The following is an 8587-nucleotide window of genomic DNA, read 5'->3' as shown; positions in this document are numbered from 1 at the left end:
GAGTGGTGGTCCCTCCCTGTGTCCTGTGTTATTTGACTGACAAATCGATTGACAGCTTTAGGTTATGTAACTTTCCTGCTAGTATGCAGGCACTTACCCATAAGCACCCAAGCAGAACCCATGGGGTGGGGCGGGGAAGCAAAAGCCGCAATGCTAAGTTATTACAAATGAGGCATAACGAACCCTGGGTTACCTTGAGTCACCTTCTCGGTCTTGGTGCGCCTGCGTCAACCTGTGCTGGCGGTTTTGTCTTGCTTGGTCCTGGTATGGCTGGAAACCTAGCAGTGGTCCTTGACCACGAGAGGGAGGATCTCTGGGCATGCTCCAGCCACCGGTGTCCAGGTAGGGGAGGGAAAGACGAACCGTCCAGGATGGGGCAGGCCCGCTCATCTGTGACTCGCTATCCTCATCTTGGCTCTGGGCACCCTCTTCAGATCCTGGGCAGGAAACCCCTGCATCACGACAGCTAGTGGCTGGGGCTCCCCGAGGCTCCCGGCGAGCGCCAGCAGCACGGGAGCTCGGGGGAGTACCCCGAGAAACAGAAGCGGGGGAGGAGGGCGACTCTTCTATCTCTGCCGCCGCCGCCGCCGCCGCCGCCGCCGCCGCCTCAGTGGCCTGGGCACCCTTGAGACTCTGAGTCTCCCCCCGGGCCTGGTGGCGTCTCTCGCGGGCACGGCGCTTCCTCTTCTGGCCCCGAGGCACGATGACACAGGTCAGGGCCAGCAGGCGGGAGTGTGGGCAGGAAGGCAGGCAATGAGGGCACCTGGGGGAGGGACAAGGAGATGCTGTGAGCACCTTCAGCGGGGAGATTCCTCCCTGGCTTTAACCAAGGCCGCCTCTGCAGGGTCCTTGAGGGCACTGCTCGAGGACCCACAGGGCTCCCGTTCTCCTGCTCCGCCTGTCCCCTGAGACCCCTGTGGAGGGCGGTAGAGTGAGCCTTGGGCTACAGGCTGCCAGCCTACCTGAGTGTCCCTGGGGTGACAGAAGGGGCTGCCAGTGGGACCTTCCGCGTTCTAGGGCGGGGAGTCTGCTCAGTTCATCTTCAGGATCTTTAGGTGGACGGCAGCCAGGGCCTGGGCTTCCTCCTCTCTGTTGCTCTGCAGTTGACACCTCAGTGGTCCCGGGGACCCATGAGGAGGAAGTGAGGGGTGCCCCAGCTCACCGCCCTGACAGGGGGAACACAGTGCTGACAGCTCTGTGGAGTCCTTTCTATCCTGGGATCACTGGGTCCTCAGTCCCTATTCAGTGCTCTCAGTTGGCTTCACGTAGGGCCTGGGACCCACCCTTCTGCCCTCTAATGGCTTTACCTTCAGGCTAAGGATCTCACCTCCCTTAGACCTGACGTAAAGGAGCCTCGGCCCGACTGCCCTGTCCTGAGCCTTCAAGTGCTGAAAGCAGGGGCAAGGCTAGACTCTTTGTCGTCCCCACAGCTCCGGGGGTGGGGCATGTTCCCCTTAGTCGTCACTCAGCGTTCTCAGTTTGACTCCTGGGAAGGCCTGTGGCTCCTCTCTCTTTACCTGAGGACATGTGCTCGTAGAAAGGCCCACAGCTCTCTGAGGCCCAACAGAAGGAAGTGAGGGTAGCCTGATTCCCCACGTCTACCTGTGGTCTCCGAAGGCAGAAAGCTGTGGCAGGCGAATCCAGGCCTTATTACGGTTGGCCGCGCCAGTCCTCACTCAGGCTCCTCCGTCTGACTCCTGGGAAGACCTGTAATTTCTCGCTCTCTTCACCTATTAACTGTCCTCCCGTCTCTGTCACCCTGGGAGGAGTTAAGGGTTGCCTCTGCTCGGCCTGACATCTATCCAGGCGTCTCCCAGGACTGACGGCAGGGGAGAGATGATGTGCTGCCCCCATCGTTATGGTTTTCCTGCTCCACTCCAGCCTTAGGTCCTCACCCCAACTCCTAGCACAACCTGGAAAGTCCCCCTGTGCTGAGTCAGCCAGCCTCAGAGCAAAGTCCTCACCACCCTGAGTCCCCAGAAGGAGAAGTCACAGTAGGCCACATGCAGCCACAGCTCTCTCTGAGGGGCTTCTGAGGACTAACAGCAGAGGGCAAGATTCTCCGGGCTCCACTCTTCTGGGCTTTGTGACCTCAGTAGTCCTCACTGTGTCAGGATCTGGGACTCTTCCCTCTACTGACCTGAGTCCTCCAGAGCTGGAAGCAAGTGGGGGACACATCGAACTACCCCTGCCTGGGGCTTCCCAGGGCCGAAAGGGTGGTGGGGCTCTGTGTTCCTCTCTCTTTTCGGTTGGGCGTTCCCCTTGGTCCTCACTCAGGAGTCCTTACACCGACTCTTCCCGTGACCTAGAGAGGCCTGTCCTCTCATACCACAGCCTTTAATTCCCTGAGACCACCTAGGAGGATGTGAGGGTTGCCTCGCGTGGGCATGACTGCCTGTGGTCACTCATGGGCGACAGTAAGGGAGGGATTCTGTGGCGTCCCCACTTTTATGATTTGGGTGGTTCCCTCAGTCCTCACGGTGCTCTGCTTTGACTCTTGGCAGGACCTGGAACTCCTCCCTGTGCGAACGTGAGGCTGGCCCCTGAGACCAAGTGCCTCATCTACCGGAGATGCTCTAAAAGGAAACGTGTGGGGCGCATCATGCCAACATTCCTGGATTTGCCGAGGGGAAGTATCCAGTGGCAGGGCTCTGTTCTAGGTGGAGTCCCTTTATCCTCATTTAGAGTCACTAGATTTCCAGTCTCTACTGAGTGAGGCTGTTCCCAACAGACCAAGGCCCTCGCCTCCCTGAGACCACTCCCAGTGGAAAGAGGGGGCACGTCAGCCAGAAAGCTTTGTCCTGGGCCGCCTGGGGCTGACATCAGGGGTGGGACTCTGCATTCTCCTCTGTTCTGGAGTGAGTGGTCCCCTTGCTCCTCATTCAGGGTCCTCATCGTGATGCCGGACCAGACCCAGGACTCCGCCCTCCACTCCCCTGAAGCTGTGCTCCTCAGAACAAAGGCGTTACCTTCTTGGAAATTCGGAATTGGAAGTCAGGATGAACCAGATCTGTCCAAAGCTGTTGGGGTCTTCTGAGGAGCAGGATTTTACAAGGCCCCACTCTTCTGGAGTCAGTGGCCCCTCAGTCCTAACTCAGGTTTCTTACCTTGACTTCAGGTGGCATATGGGACTCCAGCCTCCCTGCTGACTGTCTGCCTGCCAGCCTCAGGCCAAGGCTTTCACCTTCCTGAGACACCAGAAGGGGAGGTAAGAGACCTATTCCCTGGCTACCCCTGCCGGGGGCCTCTGTGTGGTCCCCTTTGTTATGGGGGGTCCACTCATCAGCACCCAGTGTCCTCACCCTGAATCAAATTAAGGCCTGTTAGGATCCCCTACTTGGGCAGGATTGGAGATGCTGCCACAAGACCAAGGAACTCGCCTCCCTGAGAACCTCTCCACCCTTGCCCCGGAGGAAAAGAAGGGGTACCTTCAGACACACAGCTCTGCCCATGGCCACACAAGGGAGAAAGCAGGGTACACTTTGTGGGGCCCCCTTCTCTTCTAAGGTCCTCACCTTGAATAACTATCAGAGGCTGGGACTCCTCCCTCCACTGACCTGAGGACACAGCTCTTAAACCAAGGCTTTTATGTCCCTGAGAAACTTGAAGAGTAAATGAGGAGATGCTGATCTTTTCAGGTTATCTGGCATTGCATATGTAGAAGACCCCATTGTCACCGAATATTTTTTTTTTATTCATACCATTCACTTATTCAGCGTTACTAATACTGTGTTCCAAAACAGTGCTTTGGGAACAGGGCCCCTTTTATCCCATGAGATACCTTTTGGAGTGGTGAGAAGAAAAATGAATTAAAAGACATAAGGTCTGCCTTAGGCTGGGAGGAGTGGAAGAGTGTAGGCTCTAGACTATTCCCGACCAGGGGACTAGACCCAGCAAGGTCACTTAATCAGTCTTGTGAACTTGAGAAATTTGCAAGTTATTCACCTAGAAAGGGAGTCTGCCAAATCCTATCCTGCATGAATGTTGGAATGTTATGTACTACATATAAAGCAGTGGCATACTCATTAAGAAATATTGGGTTTTTGATGAATGGCAGTTATGATGTGATTATTATGAACCCCCAAAATACCACCCTCCCATCAGAGTTTATTTTTAATCCAGTAGGTAGCAGAGAATATGCAGTGCACTAGGACAAAAGAAACAAATACTCACAAATGAGAAAGTTTAAAAGAAATAAGGCAAACCACGAATTAAATACCTTTTACTCTATGTTTTCTCCATTTTTTGTTTCCAAATATTTTCTGTGGTCGTCTTTCACGTTTCCATGAAAATCTCTATTGCAGTGCCATGTTTTCTACTTGTGGATCATACAGAAAATATAGATGGTTCGTGAATTTCTTTTACATGTACCAAAACTGTAACTTTAGAACTCTTTAAACAGCAATAAATATGCAAGCAATGTCATGTACGAATTCAATACTCTTAAGAAAACACACTATCTATTACAAGATAAAAACATTTGAAAAAACCTAAATAAGTCAATAAATAAGGTATAGAGGTTACTAGTTTAAAACAGGAAGATAAATAAGATCTATACTTTGTCCCCTCCACCCCTACTACTCTGCACTATTTAGGAGCTTGACTGCTCCCTTCCAAAACAAAGTGAACAAACTGCCCGCGGCCTCCCTCCCTAGATGTGGGAGGAGCTGCGGGGCCTTGGCCCTGGAAGTGCACTGCCCTCAGCCATAGCTGCAGCTCTGGCCGCGGCTCTCACTCCTGCTCTCTCTTCCTCATCTTCCAGAGCCTCCTCATAGAGATCTGGGAAGGCACTGGGGACGGTACCAGCGATCTTGGCCACAAACTCCAGCACTTTCATCTTGCTGGTTTCAGCCAGGGCTCTCGGGCCCCACAGGAACTCATAGCGCGGAGGATCGCTGTTGGGCACCTGGCGGTACGTCAGGTACTTCTGCTGCACGAAATCTTCGCTGATGATCCTCCTGGGCTCCCCAAAGATCGAGTGCCTCCTCCCAGCATACAACCCCACCGCATTGAGGAATTCCCAGATCTCCTCCTCGGTGGCACGGTTGCCCTTCTTGAAGATCATGCCCAGTAGAATCATCAGGAGACCGGACGTGGGCAGCCCCGACTCATCACTCGGCCTTCCCTCGCTGGGGAGGGCCAGCTTGCTGATGAGGGCGTAGGAGTGACGGCTGGGGTCGACTTCCTTCAGCTCGAGGCCAAAGACCAGCTCCATGCACTCAGAGGCTCTCCGGAGGATCTCAGGGAAGTGCTTCGTGTACTTCTTGCTGACAGCCTTCAGCATTTCTGCCTGCGGGATGGGCTCGTTCAGCTTGTACGTCTCCAGCAGGACCTGCACCAACATGCTGGCCTTCATGGACAGAGGATCTATGCAAGTGCTGTGAGTGGAAGGTGCTGTGTGGGAGGTACTTGCACTTTCCTCATCTTGGCTCACCCGGGCACCCTCTTCAGATCCTGGGCAGGAAACCCCTGCATCACGAGAGCTAGTGGCTGGGGCTCCCTGAGGCTCCCGGCGAGCGCCAGCAGCACGGGAGCTCGGGGGAGTACCCCGAGAAACAGAAGCGGGGGAGGGGGGCGACTCTTCTATCTCTGCCGCCGCCGCCGCCGCCGCCTCAGTGGCCTGGGCACCCTTGAGACTCTGAGTCTCCCCCCGGGCCTGGTGGCGTCTCTCGCGGGCACGGCGCTTGCTCTTCTGGCCCCGAGGCATGATGACACAGGTTAGGGCCAGCAGGCGGGAGTGTGGGCAGGAAGGCAGGCAATGAGGGCACCTGGGGGAGGGACAAGGAGATGCTGTGAGCACCTTCAGCGGGGAGATTCCTCCCTGGCTTTAACCAAGGCCGCCTCTGCAGGGTCCTTGAGGGCACTGCTCGAGGACCCACAGGGCTCCCGTTCTCCTGCTCCGCCTGTCCCCTGAGACCCCTGTGGAGGACGGTAGAGTGAGCCTTGGGGCACAGCCAGCCAGCCCTGCCTGGGCGGTACGGGGGTGACAGTGGGGGCTGGCAGGGGACGTCGGTCCTCGTGGTTCCCATTCAGAGTCAGGATGACAGTTGCTGGCAAGACTCCCCCACCCTCCCCCCCCCACCCCATCCCGTCTGCTGCTCTGAAGTTGACACCACCATCTTCCATGACACCCAGGAGGAGGAAAGGAGGGAGCGTTCAGCCCACCACCGAAGGGTCCTGGGACCCTCCCTTCTGCTGCCTGGTGATGGCCCCTTCAGAACAAAGCTCTAACCTCCCTTGGACCTGGCAGAGGAAATTACGGGCAGTCTCAGCCTGACAGTCCTTCCTTGGGAGTTTACGGGTTGGCAGGAGGGGACAGGCCATATTCTCTCTCGTCCCTTCTCTTCGGGGTGGGTGGCTCCCTTAGTCCTCACTCGGGGTCCTCCCTGGACGGCCGGTGCAGCCTGGAGCTCCCCTCTTGCCCCGAGGGCCATCTGCTCGCACCAGTGCCGGCACCTCCTTGAGTCTCATTAGGAGGCAGTGAGGGTGACCACGCGGCCGCATGTGGCAGAGTTTTACCAAGCCTGCAGCGTGCGGCAGACAGGTCGAGGCCCTGTGGTTGGCGGCCCCACTGGTCCTCACTCAAGGGCTTGGGCTGACTCTTGGGAGTGCTCAGGGACGCGCCTTCTGCTGGCCTGCACCTCCCCTCTCAGACAGCCGCCCTCCCTTCTCCGTGTGTGGCCGGAAGGAAGCGGCTGACAGCAGGGGAGGGGTTCTGAGGTGCCCTTGCGACGGGGAGGACGGTCCTCACCCTGACTCCTCCCGTGCCCTGGAAATCCTCCCTCTGCTGACCTGCGGCCAGCCCCTCAGAACAAGGCCCCCTCCTCCCTGAGTCTCCCGCGTCCGTCCGTCCGTCCGTCCGCGTTCGCACTGAGGGAGCCCCTCCATCTTGAGACCTGCCCGGAGGCTCCCAGGCTGACGTCAGGGGCGGGGTCTGCGTGGCCGCCATTCTGGGGTGTGGAGCCCCTCGGACCCCACGAGGGTCCCGTCCTTCACTGCACAGGGCCTGGGGCGCTCCCTCTACTGAGCTGAGCCAGGGTCCACCAACCTCAGAGCGAGGCCTTCCTTGCCCGAGACCCCGCGGGGGAAGCGGATGGACTTGGGGCCTAACAGCCAGGCCCGAGCCTCTCGGGCCGAGAGCAGGGGCGGGGTGGGCGGGGCCTGTGTGGCCGCCTCTTTGGGGAGGGAAAGGGGATTGGGGGTGTCGGGGGCGTCCCCGCACTTCTAACTGGGGTTACCTCACACTTTAACACCTGAGGAGACGTGGGACTCCTCCCGCGGCTCACCCTCGCAGGACGGCAGCTCTCAAAAATGGCCTCGCCCCCACAGCGTGGTTAGGAGGACGTCGCATCCGGTCATGCGCATCTGGGCTCCAGGAGGACAGCAGGGGCGGGGCGGGTCCGGCCGGCCGGGGCGGGGCGGACCCCGGCCGGGGTGGGGTGGGGCGGGGCGGGGCGGGGCGGGGCGGGGCGAGGCGGGGCGGGGCGAGGCGGGACGGGAGGTGTGGGGTGGTGCCGGCGGAGCTTCCCGCAGGACTGGCACGTGGGCCTTTCATTGACTCTTGGCAGGTCCTGGGACTTTTCCCTCTGCTGAGCTGAGTCAGCAGGCGTCACACCTTGGCTCTCATTTCTGTCGGCACCCCCAGCCGGAAGTATCTGGGGGCCTGAGCCTCACAGCCATGCCTGGGTCCCCCGAGACTGACAGTGAGGCCTCTTTGGGGCCCCCTGTTCTATGGTGGATGCTGCTCTCAATCCCCTCTCAGTGTCTTCTCTTGACTCCCTGTAGGTGCTGGGCTACCTCCCGTCTGCTGACCTGAGGCCGAGGCCTCGCATCAAAGACATCAGCTCCCTGAGACTGCTGGTGTGAAGTGCAGGCACATCTCATCTGGACACTTCTGCCTGGAGCCTCCCAGAGATGGCTGGTGCAGGTAAGATGAGCTGAGGGGAAAGGAGACGAGACTCTCTTCTGTGGTTTGGAGCCCATCAGGTCTCACTCAAGGTCCTCACACTGACTGCTGGCAGGGCCTGCGATTCCATCCTTCTCTGGTATGACTCCATCCCTGTCCCCAACCATGCCCCACAGAATCCCAGAGGAGTTAGTGAAGGGGCTCCTTAGCCTGACAGTTCTCACCGTGGTCTCTCTTTGTTGACATCAGGGGCATTGCCCAAAAGTTCAGAAATGAATTTCTGTCCTTTTGTACAACTGCTGTGTTACTTGCTATTCTCTTTGAGTCCGTGTGTGATAGTCTATTAAGATGATCATTTAAAAAGGCCAGTTGTCATCCACTAACAAAGTTTCAGATGGTTATCTCACAGCCTGTGGACCATACTGCCACATCCAGCCCAATCTTTGGTGTCCCATGCTCCTGGCATGCGGGCTCTGAAATGCTGCCTCAGGTTCCTTCAGTGAAGCAGTAGAGATTCATGGTCCCAGAGCACAGTGGAAGAATCAAGGGCTCAAGTTTAAAGGCTTTTCTCTAATCAATCCTGTCATCTGCCTCTCTTGCAGGCTACAGACCTGTCTCGAATTCAGGGCATCCCCCTACCTGCCCACACTCAGGTTCTAGTTCAGTGGAGACTTATCGTCC

The 8587-nt window shown here is 57.6% G+C and overlaps 1 pseudogene across 1 annotated transcript; it reads right to left on the bottom strand.

Moving 5' to 3' along the window:
• Positions 1-4513: 4513 nt before the first annotated feature.
• Positions 4514-5707, bottom strand: LOC309652249 (melanoma-associated antigen B4 pseudogene; annotated as a pseudogene). Its single transcript has one exon. The product of its transcript is annotated as a melanoma-associated antigen B4 pseudogene (transcript).
• Positions 5708-8587: the final 2880 nt, after the last annotated feature.

The sequence above is a fragment of the Balaenoptera physalus genome (assembly GCF_965194825.1).
Source record: "Balaenoptera physalus genome assembly, chromosome: X".
NCBI lineage: Eukaryota > Metazoa > Chordata > Mammalia > Artiodactyla > Balaenopteridae > Balaenoptera > Balaenoptera physalus.
This window is presented reverse-complemented; position numbering and strand designations above follow the sequence as displayed.